The sequence below is a fragment of the Pipistrellus kuhlii genome, unplaced genomic scaffold, assembly GCF_014108245.1.
Source record: "Pipistrellus kuhlii isolate mPipKuh1 unplaced genomic scaffold, mPipKuh1.p scaffold_m20_p_2, whole genome shotgun sequence".
NCBI classification, from domain to species: Eukaryota; Metazoa; Chordata; class Mammalia; order Chiroptera; family Vespertilionidae; genus Pipistrellus; species Pipistrellus kuhlii.
In genome coordinates this window covers 183,567,692-183,586,352 of record NW_023425515.1, presented here as the reverse complement: position 1 = coordinate 183,586,352, position 18,661 = coordinate 183,567,692, and positions in this window count along the sequence as shown.

The following is an 18,661-nucleotide window of genomic DNA, read 5'->3' as shown; positions in this document are numbered from 1 at the left end:
CCCATGCCTCACGGGCTGTTACGGATGCTCAGAAGAGCCCGGGCTCATTCCCCTGGTGCTGCTGTAACAGAGGAATACCGAGTGGGCGGCTTACGCTGCAGTAATGTATTACCTCACAGTTCTGGAGGCTGGAAGCCCAAGATCCAGGTGTCAGCAGGGTTGCTTCCTTCTGGGGACGCTGAGGGAGCTTCTGCTCCATGCCTCTCCCCAGCTCCAGGGGGTCTGCTGGCCATCTTTGGCGTTCCTTGGTTTCTAGGCCACCACCCTGGCCCCTGCCTTTACCTTCACGTGGTGTTCTTTCTCCCTTCGGACTGGGGCTCACCCTACCGCACTAGGCTCTCACCTTCACCGATTCCATCTGCAATAAACCTGCTTCCCAGCAAAGAGGTTAGGACTTCAACAGAACAATCTGGAATGGGATACCGAGGCATGACCCGGCCTCGGACCGTCTCCCTGTACTCCGGCTTCTCACGGCACGAAGCTGGTTCCAGCGGGGAGCAGCCGGAGCAAGTGTTGGGCAGGTGGCAGCGGCCAAGCTCCTGTGAACCGGCTCTCTGAAACCACGCGGCATCTCTTCCTCCGTGTCCTGATGGCCCAGAGCGAGTCACAGGCGGGGCGGCCACACGGGGGCATGACAACCGAAAGGGAGGCTGGGAGCCATTTTTGGAGATCAGCGACCCCAGTTTCACAGCAAGCTCGTCCATCGCCTGAACCCCAGGTGGAAGCTCTTCCAGCCCCTGTTCTTGTCCGCCCTGGGCAGCTCACGGGGCTGATAGCTCACAGGGCTGGCGCAGGGGGAGTTGCTTTAAGAAATCACTGCGGTGCTGAACTATGCTGTGAAGAGGTCTGCTCCGTTCGCAGGCCAATGATAAGTGCCAGTCCTTTCCCGGTTGGCTCCGTGTCCCCCTGCAGGCTCCTTTCCCTGGGAACTGGAGGATGGCGGGGGCCCGGGTCAGGGCCCTGAAGGATCCGAAGTTGGAACACAACAGCCCGCTTTCTTCCTGCCCACACACCTGGGCCTGCCACTGCGGGGGAAAGCCGCCAGGCAGCGTGAGTCTGCCAAAGCCAGAAAGACCTCGTTTGAAATGTGTTCTACGTCTTCCAAATAGAGGTCCCGCAGCCCCCACCTCCACCCCAGGGCGGGAGGAAAGGCAGCGAGAGGAAGAGAAGGAGTGGGTTTCCAGCCTGTTTATGTTTCAGGCTATTTTGAAACCCCCTGAAGGCACTCGCACACAGGGGCACATTTAAAGGCACCAGGAAGTGCCCTTGGAGTGGAAACTGGAGTCGGAGGAATGCTGGGGCGCTGCGTGGCCGGGCTGGTCTCCTGTCCCTCAAACAACCACCGATTCAGCCCCTTCAATGCCCGAGTCAGAGCCTCCCTGGCCGGAAGGGCTCGTAAAGGTCACCTCGTCCCTCCTTTCTCCGCCCTCCCCGCCAAACACTTACCAAGCATCTCAGCGTCTCAGTTATATCGACGATAGGACTCTGTGGCCATAAGAAATTTAGAAAAGCACCCAGACCGATCTAAATGGAAAATAAAGGGGGGTTTTATTGGCTTGGCTCACTTCGAAGTCCCAGGAGGATTTAGCTTCAGGTATGGCTGAACCCAGCAGAGTCAACGCTATTATCCAGGCCTGAGCACTCTCTGCTCTGCTCCCTCCGTGGTGGCCTCGTTCCCAGCATTTTCATGAGGCAAGATGATGCCAGAAGCCCCAGACTCCCATCTTCAGGTTTTGCAGAAGATCTGAGGATGTGATGTTCCAGTTGCCCAGGCTTAGTCACCTATGTCACCTCCCCCACCTCCCCTTACTCAACAGAGAGTGGAATCAACTCTGTCCGAAGTTCAGAGGTACCATCCCACCCACCCCTCACCCCAAAACTGTACAAGTGTTCTCATCCCACAAATGGTACCCATGTTCTTCTTTCATACCCCTCCAGCCATAGAGAGCTCACCAGCATGAAGCAGCCCCATCCTTAGAATGAGCAGGTAAGGACATTAAAACAGTTAAAACTGTTATTGCATATGTTTTTAAAACCTGGAAAAAAAACAAACTGAACGTGTTATGTAGAGTGACAGAAGAGATAAAAGTCTCAAATCAAACATCAAGATATTAAAATGATAATGTAGGAGATAAAAAATATATTGGATGGAAGTAATAGCAGAATAAGCTTTGAAGAAGAAAAATTAGCAAACTTGAATACATCAATAAAAATTATTTTAAGTAGCCGGGACCGGTTTGGCTCAGTGGATAAAGCGTCGGCCTGCGGACTGAAACGTCCCGGGTTCGACTCTGGACAAGGGCATGTACCTTGGTTGCGGGCGCGTCCCCAGTAGGGGGTGTGCAAGAGGCAGCTGATCGATGGTTCTCTCTCATCGATGTTTCTGCTCTCTATCCCTTTCTCTTCCTCTCTGTGAAAAATCAATAAAATATATTTTTAAAAAAATTATTTTAAGTAAAACCAGAGAGAAACAGGACATAAAAATAAAAATGAAGAGAGCATCAGTGATCTGCAGGACAACCTCAAGCAGCCTAATTTATGAGTAATGAATTCCCCAAAGGAGAGGAGAGAAAAGAAAAATATTTGAAGACATAATGACTGACATTTCTCATATTTGAGCTAAGAATTTCAGTGAGGCCCAAGCACAAGAAACATGAAGAAAATGACCTATAGCAAATCACAATCAAAGTGTTCGAGACCAGCATTAGATAAAGACCTTAAAAGTAACCAAAGAAAACAAATACATAACGGACAAAGGAACAAAGATAAAGATGACGGCAGCTTTCTTGTTGGAGACAATGCAAGTGAAAAGTCAGTGGGACAATATCGTGAGAGTACAGAAAAACAAACATACAAAACCCAAAACTGTTTATCTAGAATTCTACACCAAGAGGAAAAAAAAACCTTTAAAAAAGAAAGGTGAAATAAATACTCTTAAAGATATACAAAAGCCAAAATAAATCTGACCAGAAGATCTATACAGTGGAAATGTTTTTTAAGTCATTTAGGCAAAAGAAAAATGATATCAGATGGAATATGAATTTACCCAAAAGAATGAAAAAGCACTGGCAGTAGTGATTATTAAGATAAAAATATAAGATTTCTTTTAGTACTTAAATGTCTTTCAAACATAACTGACTAACCGAAAACAAAGTGATGTAGAATTTATAGCACATATAGATGTGAAATGTATGAATACAATATGGTAGCACAAAAGCTAAGAGAGGAGGAATGGAAATATACTACTTTAGGATTTTTATAATTTTCATGAAATAGCATAATATTGCTCAAAGAAGAAGGAGAAATTAAATATGTATACTATAAACTCCAAACCAACCATGAAAATAACAAAATAAAAAGATACAGCTAATTAGAAAACAAAGAAGATAAAATGAAACCAATCATCTAAAAAGAAGACAGACTGAGGACAAAGAACAAATGGAACAATTAGAAAACAAATAGTAAAATGGTATATTCAAGTTTAATCATATCAATAACCACATTAAATATAAATAATCTGAATAGCTCCATTAAAAGACAAAGTTGTTAGATTGGACAATAAAGTAGACCACAAAATTCTGCTTAGAAACTTATAATACTTTATATATGAAGACAAATAGGTTAAAAGTAAAATTATTAAAAAAAAATACCATGAAACACTGATCAAGAAAAGCTGTAGTGGCTGTATTAATATCAGACAAGATAGATTTCAAAGTAAATGATAAAGAAGACCATTTCAAAATTGTAAAGGGGTCAGTTCATCAAGAAGACATAATCCTAAATATTTAGCACCTAGTAAAGATGTTCAAAATACTGCACAAGAAACAAAAACTGATAGAACTGCAAGGAGAAATAGACAAATCCACAATTATAATCAGAGATTTCAATACACGTCTTTTGATACTAGATAGACCAAGTGGATAGAAAATCAATAGGATGTAGAAGACTTGAACATTATCAGCCACCTTGACTTAGTTCACATTGATAGAACATCCTACCCAATACAAAACAGTACACATTCTGTCCAAGTGGCCATGGAATGGCTATAAGATATCTTCTGGGCCATAAAACCAATGTCAATAAACTAAGAGAATTTAAGTCATGCAAATATGATCACTGATCAACATGAAATTAAGTTGAAAATCAATAAAGGAAAGATCTCTTGTAAAATTGCTCCAATATTTGAAAACTAAATAATACACTTCTAAATAACCAAAGGTTGGAGAAGAAATTAAAAGGGAAATTATAAATTGTTTTTAACTAGATGAAAACACAACATTCCAAAGTTTGTGGAATGCTGTTACAGAGGTACTTAGGTGGAAATTTGTAACACTAAATATCTGTTTTAGAAAAAGAAAAAGTCTGGAATTTAAGACACACACACACACCCTCCCCCCCCCCCCCCCCCCCCGTTTTCACTGAAAGAAACTAGAAAAAGAAGATCAAATTAAAACGAAAGTAAACAGAAAAATGGAAATAATAAAAATTTAAAAAAAGAGAGGAAATATTCAAAAAATGAAATAGAAAACAGAAAAATAAGAGAAACATTCATAGAACCATAAGTTGGCTATTGAAGAAGATGAATACAATTAATACAGTCATACTGGTCAGGAAAGAGAGAAGACACAAATTTCAATATAAAAAATGAGAGAGATGACATCGTTACAAATTTCACAGATATTAAAAGGATAAGAGAATGTTATTAATAGTTTTGTGCCAATAAACGTAATGACTTAAATGAAATGTAGAATTTTCTTGAAAGACACAGGCTACCAAAGGTAAAAAAAAAAAAAAAAAAAAAAAAAAGATAAGAAATAGATGTAGCCTTATTAAATAAATTGCAGTATATTTAATATAATATTAAATTAAATATTTAATTAATATTAAATTTAATATTAATATTATATTAAATATTTAATATTATATTAAATATTAGTATATTGCAGTATATTTAATTGTAGAAACCTTCCCACAAAGAAACCCTCAACCTTCACTGGTGAAGTCTATGAAATATTTAAGGAAGAATGATATCAGTTGTACACAAATTCTTCCAGACAATTTAACTTGAGGGAATATTTCCCTCCTCATGCTATGAGCCAAAACCAGACCATGACATTACAAGAGAAGAAAGCTACAACTAATATCCTTCATGAACAAAGTTGTAAAAATTCTTAAACACAATTTTATCACTTTGTACTCAACAATGTATAAAACATAATGCACCATAATTACATGAAATTATTACAGGAATGCAAAGCTGGTTTAAACTATTGACTATGAATCAATGTATTCACCATATTAACAAACTACTGAAAAAGACCTCCACGATCATCCCAATAGATGCATAAGCACTTGACAAATTCATCATCTATTCCTTATAAAAACTCTTAGCAAAGTAGGAATAGAAGTAAACCTCCTCATCTTGATAAAGGATACCCCTCCCCACTAAAACCCACACATTTTTTAAAAGCTTTTTTAAAATATTTTTTAACTTTTAAAAAATTATATTTTATTGATTTTTTTTTACAGAGAGGTAGGAGAAGGATAGAGAGTTAGAAACATCGATGAGAGAAAAACATCGATTAGCCGCCTCTTGCACATCCCCAGTGGTACTCGCCCTTGATTGGAATCAAACCCGGGACCCTTCAGTTCACAGGCTGACGCTCTATGCAATGAGCCAAACTGGTCAGGGCTAAAATATTTTTTAAAAATAATAATTTCAGAGAGAAAGAGAGAAGGAGAGAGAGATGGAAACATCAATGATGAGAGAGAATCATTGATTGGCTGCCTCCTGCATGCCCTCTACTGGGGGTTGAGCCTGCAACCCAGGCGTGTGCACTTGGCTGGAATCGAACTCAGGACCTTTCTGTCCACAGACCGGTGCTCTATCCAGTGAGCCAAACCAGCTAGTGCCAACAGCACAAAATCACAGCTAACTTTACACTTACAGCATCAGTACTTTCTCTCTAAGATCAAGAACAAGTCAAGGATGCCTGCTCTTACCACTTCTAGTCAACCCTGTACCAAGAGTTGTAGCCAGTGCAATAAGGAAAGGTAAAGAAATAAAAGGCATTCAGAATGGAATGGAAGAAGTAAAACTATTTCAGATGATATGATATTGTATGAAGAAAATCCAGTGCATGCTAGAATTAATAATTAAGTTTAGCAAGGTTGCAGGATACGAGGTCAATATACAAATTTAATTGTCTTTGTATATACAAGCAATAAAAAATGATAAATTGAGATTAAAAACACTATACTAGTACAAAAAATATGAAATCCTGGAAAATGATGTACAAGATTTGGACAGAGAAAACGATAAAACATTCCTGAGAGAAATTAACAAGCGGATTCAAAGATTCACATGAAAATTCGAAGTTGTCATACTAGAGTTGTCAAATCAACTTTGAAAAAGAACAAAGTAATAGGACTTATACTACCTGATTTCAAAACTTACAAAGTTACAGTCATTAAAACCGAGTGGTGTTGGCATAGAGATAGACAAAAAGGCCAATGGGAAGGGAGAGAAAATGTAGAAAAAGACCCACACGCATATGGACAACTGGTTTTGCAAAGGCAAGTCAGTGGAGAAAGAATAGATTTTTTTTTTTATCAAATGGTGCTGGAACAACTAAACCTTGCCATGCAAACAAAGACAGGAAGAAAGAAAGAAAAGAAAACAAACAAATAAAAAGAAAAGAGCTTTCATCTATGCCTCAGACCATATTTTAAAATTACCTAAAAGGTCATAGATCTAAATGTAAAAATCAAAAGCTATAAAATTTCTAGCAGAAAACATAGGGGGAAAATCTTTGTGGCCTCGGGTTAGGCAAAAATTTCTTAGATGAGACACCAAAAGCACAATCCATAAAAGAAAAAGATAGACAGAGTGTACTTTGTTAAAATCAAAATAACTTCTATCTTCAAAACACTGTTATGAGAACGAAAAGACAAGCCAGACTGGGAAGACATTTTTTTTTCCAGATCACTTATCTGATAAAGGATTTATATCCTGAACATACAAAGAACATTCAAAACTGGGATGAACAGATTGCGCAACCCAGTTTTCTTTTAATGGGCAAGAGATTTGAACAGTTATTTCACCAAAGAAGATATAAGAATGGCAAATAAGCACATGAAAACATGCTCAACACTATCAGCCATTAGGGAAATGCAAATCAATGCACAGTAAGATACCAGCACACACATTATTGTCATCGTTGTTTTTGTTTTTGTTTGTTTGTTTGTTTGTTTGTTTTTTACTGTCAATTAAACTGATGAAGTTTATTGGTATTAAAACTGTTAACAAAGTTGATCCTAAAACATTTTGCAATGCAAAATTATTTCACTCAAGGAGTGTTTAATAATTTGAATGCTAGAAATTACAAGCAATTTTCAAAAGCAGAGACTCTCACATTATAAAACTTTATACATCGTTTGTACTAACATATATGTATACTACTAAAATCAAACATGCATCACTTCCAAACATTCTGGTATCGTGATTTTTTATATTGCATTATTTAACACCATTCCTTTGTCACTACATGTATTATCATACACTTGCAGCATTCTCCTTGGATTTCTGGTCTTTAGCTTCACTCTTCACATCATCCTTGTTGAGAACAGTGTGGATTTTATCCATTACTGTGGGTAAGTTTCTGATTGTCTTATTCAGTTGGTTTTCAAATTGCAAATTCATATTTTCTGAAATCTTTAAGTTATCTTGTAACTGACCAAGGTTTTTTTTAACTTCTCTGAGTTCACCAGAGAGCCTTTTGTTGGAATTCTCCAAATTTAATATATATATTAAAAATATATATATTATATATTTTATTATATAATATATATATATATATATATATATATATATATATATATATATATATATTTTTTTTTTTTTTTACCAGCACACACATTGGAATGGCTCAAATGGGAAAGATGGACCATTTCACGTTTAGACGTGAAGCACCCGGGTCTCTCATACCTTACTGGTGGGAATGCAAGATGGTACAAACACGTTGGAAACCAGTTTGGCCATCATATACAGTTACCCACACCCACCATGTAATCCAACCATTTGACTCCAGGATGTACTCAAGAGAAGTGAAAACATATGCCCCCATCTCCATACAGAGACGTGTACATCACTGTTCATAGCAGCCTTCTCCATAATAGCCCACACCGGGACACAGCTCAATGTCCACGAACAGGGAAGCTGGTAAACAAATTATGATAGAGCCATGCAATGGAATACTACTCAGCAATGAAAAGGCACAAACTCTAATCTAGCAGACAATGTGGTTACATCTCAATATGATGATGGGGAGAGAAAAAACCAGGAGTGCCTACTGACGTATATGATTTCATTTATAGGACATTCTAGAAAATGTAAACTAATCCTTAGTGTCAGAAAGCAGACCAGGGGGAGGAGGAATTAGAATGGGACTATCTTTTCCGCAGTGTTGCTTTCATAGATGCATACATACGTCAAAGCTTAGTCAACTGTATATATTTGAAATGCGTGCAGCTTAGTATAGCTCAATATCGCTGATACACTTACTGGCCACTTATGTTTACAAATGATCACCTACCATTTACAAAGCGTTTTTTGAGCTTTGGGGATACATTCATTTATTTAACAAGCAATTTTGAGAACCTACTATGCTGTCATATACTCTATATATACTATATATACTGAGTGGCCAGATTGTTATGATCTCTGAACACATAATAATATGGTCACTCAGTGTATATCCATATAATAAAAGGCTAAGATGCAAATTGTCCCCTCGACTAGGAGTTTGACCAGCAGGCAAGCCAGTCAACTGTCCCCTCCCCCTGGCCAGGCTGGCCACCCCATTCATGCACAAATTCATGCATCGGGCCCCTAATTACACACACACACACACACACACACACACACACACACACACTGAGTGGCCAGATTATTCTGCATTCAGAGATCCTAATAATCTGTCCACTTAGTGTATAGCCATATGCTCTTGGAAGGTCTAGGAATACTTCAGTCAACAAAATGGACCAAAAAGATTCTGACCTCTTGGTGCTCACATTTTTGGTGGGGGGAGTAGTGAGTGGGAGACAAATGCTAACAAAGAGTTTACCTATTTAATCTACCAGAGGATGGTGACTGCTCTGAAGGAAAAAGAAGCAAGATTAGGAGGGAGGGAGTGTGGGGATGGGTGGAGTTGCAATTTGAAGTAGTGGTCAGGGATGGCCTAAACGATCATGTGACTATGAGCAGAAACCTGCAGGAGATGAAGCAAGGCATGCTGGTCTCTGAGAGGAGAGACTTCTAGACAGAAGGAAGAGCATGCACAAAGGTCCTGAGGTGGGGGTGTGATTGGATAATCGAGAAATGGCAAGGATTCCAGTGTGCCTGGAGCAGAATGAGTCTGGAGATGAGTTCATGGTTGGGACAGTCAAGTTCAGCATTGGAAGGACTATGGCTTTTATAAACATGCAACGAGTTTTGCAAGAGGGAGCTCCTAGAGATCTTGAGGAGAAACGACAGGATCAGACCTTTCCTGCCTTCTGCCTGAGGCGGGAGGTTCACACAGGGAAACCAAGGGGCGAGGGGGGATCTGTGCCAGAGAAGCCACTGCTGACCGTCCCCTCCAGGCGCTCCCAGCTGTGCTTGCTGTAACCTTGAAGGAAGTTGGGGAACAAGCCCTCCAGAGCCAGACCACCCCTGTGTTTGGACAAGAGTCAGCTGGGTTCCTGGGTACACGTTGGGGTCCAGAGCCTATCCCCCGAGAGGGACCGTTGCTGGCAGTGACCTGCCTGGGCAGGGAGGAGACCTCAGAGGTGCCTGGGCTGGGAGTCTGGGCGGGTCTCACGGCAGCTGTAATTGTTGGGCAGCAGAGCCCAGGCTGGGCCCTTTATGGAGGCCATTTATAGCCAGCCCGTCTGGGGGACAATTCAAGTGGTTTTCTCTCTTTTGTGTCCCTTTAATAAGCGAGAAGAAGAGACATCCAATTAGAGTGGGTGCTGGAGGAACTTGGCTTTGCTGCGAGGCTCTGGGGAGGTCAGGGGAAGGTTATTCTGCTTCCTGACCCCGAGGCCCAGAGCTTTCACCACATGCTTCCAAAATGCACAGACGCAGCTGGCCGGGCTCGTTGGGGCTCTGAGGTCACCCAGACCAGCGCCCAGCCTCGTGCAGCGATCCCGGCTGGCACGTTTGCAACCTCCCAGGGATGGGGAGCTCCCACCTTGAAAGGAACCGTGCTGTTGATCATCAGTTCTCCCAGCCCCTCTTCTTGGGGGCTGTGGAGTCAGACAGACTTGGTCTGAGCCAGCCCTGAGCCCTCCGCGGCTGTGCCCTCTGGCATGCATTCTCTGCCATCTATCTCACGGTGGCTCAGCACGCACACGGGCTCGGGGGCCCGTATTGGCCAGCCTGCCATCCTGTGCGAACTCAGAGGCCTCAGGGCTTCCCTCTCCATTGGATGCTGGGATCCCGTGAAGCACCGCATCGGTGGTGGTTCAGCTCTTGCTTGGCGGACTCCAGAGACGGTTAGCTCATTACCTAACGAGGGAGCTGGTTGCATCTTGGATTACTACATGGCTGGGTGGCTAGTGGGGTGGGCTTGTGCCTCAGAGGCGGCCGCAGGTGCTGGTGGGGAGGACGGAAGAGATGATGAATGTAAAGTCTGAGGGGTGGGAGGGCTGAGGGAGCCTCAGTTTCCCCTTCTGGCTTCCTCCGGCTCAGGGTTTCTCTCACTGCAGGCCCTGAACCATTCGTGAGCCACGGTGCTAATCCAGAGGGTTGTGACCAGCACTTTACAAAAGGCTAGAACAGAGCGGGGTAGAAAATGCCGGCATGCGTCCCAAGCAGTGAAGGGAAAGACTTGTCTCTTGAAACCTTTGCTATCAGCCTGGGGTCAGCGGCTGGCTCTGCGGGCAGAGGGGTGGGTGCGGGCCCAGTGGGGGCAGGGCCGCCGGAGCACGGAGGGTGGCCTGGAGCGGCTCCAGGCCCGGCGCCTCTCCCTGCCCCTCCGGCACCGGCAGGGGCCCAGGGGCGGTGGGAACACGGAGATCCTCTCCTCTCTCCCCGGTGCAACCAGTGGGCTCTGAGCAAGCCCATAAATCGTCTGCCCAGAGCCAGGGGCATAGAACTCCCTGATTTATGCCTCCCCGGGCCGCCCCCTCTGCCTCTCTCCTGGGTTTTGTGGGGCCAAGGCCTGGCAGGCTGCTGGCTCCAGACGGCCCCTGTGGTTGCCGTGGTGACCGGTTCAGGCTGGGCCATCCTCTGAGCTCCTGTGCTTCCTTCTGCTCACATCAGGGCTGGCCTTTTAGCCGGCGCCTCGGAGGGCCTCTCCTCCAGCAGCCTGCCCCCTCCCTGGGGGCCCACGGCCAGCGGGGGCCACCCCTGGGTGTCACCGGGAAGCACGGTGTGAAACCATGCTGCCCTGGGGCCGCGTGGGGTGCCGGGTGAGTGCCTGGCCGTAGACTCGGGGACCAGGGTTTGGATCCGGCTCCTCCACTTCACAGCTGGCAATTACAGCATCGACCCCACGCCCTGTCAGGAATCATCCAGCCGACAGGGCAGGAGCGGGCCCTTTCCTTGGCACATAAACCTTAGCAAGTCTCTGTTGCCTCATCTGCAAAGTCGGTGTCACTACATCCCGCGCGCTGCTCCCTCCAAGGGCCTGCCGCAGAGGCCCACGGTGTGTGCCCCACCAATGCGAGTGGATAATGAATCCCAGGCTGTGAAAACTCCCCGGAGTCTAAGCGTGGTGGGTAACAGGTGGCCACAAATCCCCGGCTCTCCTCCCATTGGGATGTGGGGGTTCGATTCCCCTCCCCTGGAACCGGACTGGCCTTAGTGCTCGCTCACAACCCACAAGATGGGGCAGGAGCGAGGCCCCCGGCCCCCTGGGCGGGCCAGGAGGAGTCCTGCTGTTTCTGCTTTGGTCTCCAGGAGCCCCCAGCCCCCCTGTAAGCATCTGACGTCCCTGGGCGTATCTCGTGGGACAGACGGAGTGGAGAGGCCCGGACAGCCCCCAGCTCTTCCTGCCCCAGGTGGCGGAAACATCCCAGGGCCAACAGACAGGAGCTGTCCCCACTGAGCTCCCCCCCCCCCCCCCCCCCGCCCCCCCCCTAATTGCAGGTTCATGAGCCAAAGAAATAGCTGCCACTGCTGGAAGCCACCAAGTTTTGGGTTGATTTGCTCTGCAACAGGGATTTTTTTTTTTTTTTTTTTTTTTTTAAGAACAAAATGTACAGCCCTGGCCCCATGCCTAGCACATAAGGGGCTCCATGAGGGCAGCAGTGGAGGTGGGAGCAGCGGCTGCTATTGTTGCCGGAGAGCAAAGCAGCCTTAATTCAGAGCTGGGACTCTGGAGGCAGATGCCTGGACCCCAAGTTCCGATTGCTAACTCTGCGGGGCCGCGCAATGTCTTCCGCTGCCCGGGCCTCGGTCTCCTTATCTGTGCGGAAGCAGCAACGACACCTGACCGCTTGGTAGGGTTGTGGTGAAGGGAGAGCTGACGGGACGTCAGCAGGACCCGGCACAGAGCGGGCCCTGGCATGGCGCGGCCGCCAGCAGCAGCCTCAGCGCTGGCATCTTCTCTTCCACGTCACAGTTACAGTGCACGCTCTCCTGTCGTGAGGCCTCAGAAGGGTCAGAGCAGAAGGGAACAGGGCCGTGGTGTGCAGCCCTCCATCATGCAGAGGGGATAGCCCTCTGCCGGAGGCTTTGAGTTATGATATTTTTATCTTTATAAAGAGCTCTGGGTGGCCTGAAACCCAATAAATAACAAGCTGACATGGGAGGAGGCGGGGAGGAGGGGGACGAGACTGCCTCGTGGAGCTCACCTACATCTTGCTTCTAGAAACAGCCCAAGGGATGGACTCTCGACCGACGGCTAAATTCTGCGAGCTCCTGGGGGCGGGGATGAGGTAGAATGGCGCCTCACAATTTTTTTGAATGTTTGTTGGACACTGTCAGGGTCTTCCAGAGCATCTGACCCATCCTCTCATTGTACCTAGGAGGGTCCAGAGAGGGTCAGTGACTTGCCCGAGGTCACACAGCCCGTCAGAGGCAGAGCTGGGACCAGGTTCCTGGGCTCTTGCCTCTCAGCCTGAGCTTTCCAGGCTGCGTCCAGCCACGGCATATTGGAGGGGAGCTTTGGGGAGTGGGTCCTGCCTGCCCAGCCCGGACTTCCTTGCCTTAAAATTCTCATCGTGGGAGTCTCAGCTATTATTCATTTCTTTCCAGATGGAATGCTAGCGTCTGACAAGGAGCCTCCGGGGAAGACTGAGCATGTTATCTGTAAGCCCATCGCCAGCCCGGCTGGAGCAGGACAGGGTGGGCTTCTCGTTCTTCTTTAGCAGGTAGGGAGAGAGAGGCCTGGGACCGGGGACAGAGAGGCCTGGGACCGGGGACAGAGAGGCCTGGGACCAGGGACAGAGAGAGAGGCCTGGGACGGAGGATGAGCCTGTGTGTGCTCATCTCAAACACCACCATGAACTCTCCTCACTCAGCAACCAGCAGACACCCCCAGGGCTCCAAGAATGCCAGGAGCCCCCTTGCTCAAAAACTGCCTCCTCAATCCCCTTTACCATGACTGGGAACCCGCCTTCGGAGTTTCCTGCCTTTGAGTAGGAACATGTCAATGAAAACACATGCTGTTGAGCTGACAATGATGGGGTTCCATGGGAAAAAAAAAAAACACAAACCAACAACAGGATTTGAAGTCAAGGAATCTGGCTTTGCCACTTATGACCGGTGTGACCTTGAGCAAGTCATTTTACCTTTCTGAGGCTCGGCTTCTTTGTCTATGAAACGGGGTCATCACTGGATCTACCCTTCCCCACGAAGGTGAACTGTAATGCTCTAGTTGCCTATTGCAATAGCTTCAACTTCAGCCATCCTTTGTTTTGCTCATGAATTTGCAACTTGGCAGGGCTCGGCGGGGACAGCTGGTCCCTGCTCCCCGGAGTGTCAGCTAGTCGCCTGGGGCTGGAGGGGGGTGGTCTCCTTCCAAGATGAGGCGCTCACATGACTGCCGGTCAGTTTCCCCCATGCGGACCTCTCCACGGGGCAGCTTGGGCTTCCTCGGACCATGGAGGCTGGGTTCCAAGAGATGGGGCTTCAGGTTGGGCCTGGAGAGTTTTAAAGTAACTCTCCCATTGTGTTCTAATGACTAGGCAGTCACTGAGCCCGGATTCAAAGGGACACAATTGCAATTAAAAACAGTTATTTATGTCATCATTTATTGATATCTGCTTCCCTTCCCCTCTCCCCTCTCGACTGCCTTGTTCCTTGCCAGATCCTTCAACAAACAGTACTAAACACACAGGTGAATGGTGAGCTAATGCCTCTCTCCTGGAATGCCCTGCACCCTGGGCCCAGTCGCTCAGGCTGGGGTGGGGGTTATGGAAGGAGTGCCGGCCTCGGAGGCCTGGGTCTGGGCTCCGACGCTGGCCCCAGGGTGCTGGGTGACCTTGGGCTAGTCACAGACTTCTCTGTGGGTGTCAGCAAAAGCTAATAAAACCGGACCCTGGCTCTCCAACTTGTGTCATCAAAACCCCCCACGGAAGACTTGCTTTAATTAAGATAAGAGCGCAACGCAATGTTTGGACTTGCTGTTCGTGCTTTGATGTGGGGCCTTTTCCGTGGTGTTTGATGTCCAGGGACTCGGAGAACCGGACTCGGGTTCTCGGCCCTTTGCTGGCCAGCTGCCTGCCGTCTGCTGTTTGCCTTGTTGAAAGCGCTTATGATCTAATAGAGAGATGGATGTGGCCTCCCCGGGGCGGGAGCTCCTCTCAATCCCCGTGTTCACTGCCCTTCTCTGCGGTGCTCATCGCCGCTGCTCACGGCACGTCACCTAACCTGGAGGCCTGGGCTCCGTTCCACCCCATCCTCAGAGCCATGAGTGGGGTGCTGCTATGGTCCCCACTCCGGACAGGAGAAAACAGAGTCCCAGAGTGACAAGGGGACTTGTCTAAAGCCACTGGGAAGGAAGCTGTCAGTAGAGGTGCTGGGGTGGGGTGTGTGTGTGTGTGTGTGTGTGTGTGTGTGTGTGTACCCAGGACGGCTCCCGTGGCTGCTGGTGGCCCTGGCTTAGGCGGGAAGCTAGCCCTGCCAAGAGGAAGAGGCAGGTGACTCTTGGTCTCTGAGTGTGCTCAGTGTCAGCGTTCGGCATTGGAGAGGGACAGCAGGACTCTGGAGTGTTGTTTCTATGACCCCATTTTACAGGCGGGAAAACGGAGGCTGTAAAGGCTGCACAAAGGGGATGGGTTTCAGGAAAGGACGGCGGCTGGGAAAAGGAAGGCGGGACTGTAGCACCCTCTGCCCCTCCACCCGGCTCATTGTCTCATCTCAGGCCGAGATGAGAGCCTTGCTGGCCTCATGGGTGAGACGCAGGCTGACCTGACGTGGGCATCTTCCTGTCCCACGAAGACGGCGGAAGGGATGTGGCCGAGTCTCCCTGCGGGCAGCAGTGGAGAGGTCCCAGGAAGATGAAACGGGGGAACCAGGAGGCATGGATGGGGGGCGGGGGCCGCTGAGGAACCCAGCACTACTTCTCGGCGCTCCCTCCCTCCGCTGCACCCCATTTCTATCTGTCCACACAGCCCAGCACGGCCCCCAGCTTGAGTCTCTGCCTCGCCACCAATGCCATCCAGCGGCTCCTGGAAAACATGTGAGTTCCTGAGAGGGTAGGAAGATCGGCCTGAGGGCGCTTTCTGGGCAGTGCAGGAGCTTTGGCTTCCTTCTCTGGGAAATGGAAGAAACACCCACCTCAAGGGCTGCAGGCACCTGTTCATTCCGAACGGTCCGCCCAGCAGACCCTGAGCAGCGGGCCTGCGGAGTGACCGCTGGTGGTAATTCACTGGAACCCCTGTCCCCAGGCCTCATGGGCCCGCGGGACCCAGGAGCTCACAAGGACCTCAGTGCTCAGGCGAAGAAGGCTCTTAGGTCTCATCTCCCCCCAAATCTCCTCCCCGCCCTAAAGTGACCGGCCACTTCCAGCGCCTCCCAAGGAGCTGCCCCTCCCACATCCAGGAACAAGTCCGCTCATTCTTAGCGTCTGGGTCACAGGTGCCCCCGCACACTGGCGTGGCCCCCTCCACGGTGGCCACCCCGAGCTTCCAGGCGCCACAGCTGCCATGAGGCTCGTGGTGACTAGCTTAGGGTTTGTCACCTGGGCCATGCAGCAGCCCTCCCTGGGCCTTGGGGCTCCCTGGTCTCTGTGACAATGGCTTGGACAGCTTCTCCCCTCCATCCCCCCTTTTCCCCATCAAAACTCAAACACCAGTGCTGGGGCAGGAGACACACCTGTAGCCCACAGCTCTCTTCTTGTCCCCAAGTACCCAGCTCGGAGCCTGGTGTCTTCTGGTGCCGGTGGCAGCCCAGGAGGGCCACTCCAGGCCTTTTTTTTTTTTTTTTTTTTCCCCCATTCAAGCCAGACTGCCAGCCAGGAGGCCCTTATCGGCCAGCTATCTTCGTTGTTTGCATAGCGCTCATTTCCCCCCGGCTAAGAAAACATGTTTGCAACATCACATTTCCCGGGAAAGCCGGCAGGTTAAAAGGAAAGGAAACGGTTTGAGTTCTGTGAAGCAGGGACCTGAAGGTGGAAACCAGCCTCTGGGATTGCCCCCACTCTCCCAGGTCCCCGTGATCGGAGGAAGCAGGGCCTGATCCCACATTCCAGCTTCTAAGTACCCCCTGCACTTCCCCCAAGTTTGTCCCTGAAGCCACGGGCAGTTGAGGCCCCCAGGGGCTTGGAGCTTTTCTCAGAATCACACAGAGTGGAGCCTCCTGCTGTCTAGAACCTGCAGTGGCTCCCCTTGGCTGGCAGGGCAGGCCCACGTGCAGCCTGGTGTTCAAGATCTTCCTCTTCCCTTGTGTGGCCCTCTGGTTCTAGTCACCCTAAATCCCCCTGTGTCCCAAACAGGCTCATCTCAGCCTCAAGGACACCCCCCCCCCCCAAACCCCATCTCTATCTGTCCAACTCCCTCTTCCTCAAGACCCCACTGAAATCCCGCCTCCTCCAGGAAGCCTTCCATGATGCCCCCCTCTAAGGAGCCCTAGCGTTGTTCGGTCATTTCTCACCTGTATCCGCCCTCTCCCAACCATGGCCACCACGGGGCCCAGCTGCCTTCTTAGTCAGAGCCTGGCTCCCACTCTCCAGAGCTGGCCTGGCCTGCCCAGGGCCACTGTGGGCCACCAGGGAGAGATCCAAAGGTTTTTTTGGGGGGGGGGGGAAATCCCAACTGTGGCAATGGGCTGCCAGAGGGCCTCACCCTGGGGCGTTCTTACAAAGTGACTTCTCCCGATACTAAAAATGGATGAATGGTACAGGCAGTCCCAGAACATGCCAGTGGACCTGTGCCCCATGGACAGCTGTCCGGAATGAAAGTTGCAAAAACTGTAGGAAGAAATGTCCACAGGCTCCCACCTGATTTTAGTTTAAAAAAAAACCACAAATCACCTGTGACGGCTCCGCATGCTCGGCACTGGCCTAAGCCCTCTGTGTGCGCCACTCACTCAGGCCTCACGATGACCAGGTGCGGTAGGTACCCCAATTGCCCCATTTTACAGGTGTACAAACTGAGGTTAGGAGGAGGGAGTGACGTTCCCGCTGCAGGCCAGGTCAGTCCCTCCTCGGTGTAGCCTGCCCCGTGTCCTCTGCACTATTCTATGTTTATGGTTACTCCGAGCCCAAGACACAGAACAGGTGGCAAGGATGTTTCTCTGGGGCTTGAGTAGAGCAGGGTTGGAAAGCCTCTTCATTCTTCTCCTTGTAATTCTGTCTTGTTTTGTTATCACAAATAATATAAACAAAAATGAATGTTACACATAGGAAAAGCAGCACATAGTCATCAGAGAAAACGCAGAAGAGGGAAGGGAAAGGCCCCAGGAGCCAGAGTCAGCCTGGCCTCTCAGGGCAGGCAGGGAGCACGCTCAGGATTCTGGAAGGATCGCCGCAGACATGGGTGAGAAACTGGGGTGATCCCCTACCCAATGGCGTCAGCACGAGGGGCAGACTTCTGCTCGCTGTGAGGGGTTAGAGCTATTCCTCCGTGGCACTAGGCAGCCTCGCTCGGTAGTGAGCTGCCTGTCAGTGGAGGCATGCAAGTTGATGCTGGATGAACACTGGGCTGCTCGCTAACTATCTCATGTGAGTCAGTTAGCACCTCCCACCTTTAACCTAAGCTGGACAGTAAGAGACTGTACCTGCAAGTACTGGTTTAAAAATAACAAATGAAAACAAACCTTAAGGCACAGATTCAGCAGTTGGCAGCTGCCAGAATCTCCTGGCCTCCGTGATTTCATGTGATATCAGAGCTTCCCAACATCATAGACACATCTCCAGAGGAGAAAAACAGAGGCTCAGAGGGCACGGACTTGCCCGAGGTCACCCAACTGGTCCGGAGTCCCCAATTCTGGCCTGGTGTGCCACCCCACGCCCGGAAATGGTTCATCTCCCGCCCAGGGCCCAGCACCCAGGGCTCAGTCCTCCACAGAAGCTCTGGGGTTCCAGTCCCACTCTGGCCCGATGCGCCGCGTGATGCTGAGCAGTTCCGCCCTCTGGTGCTGGGTGTGATGGGTCCCGTTCTCCAGCTCCCATCTGTCTGCCACCCACCTGGGTTCCTCGCTTTCCTCAGCTGGTCCCCGACAGCAGGCCCT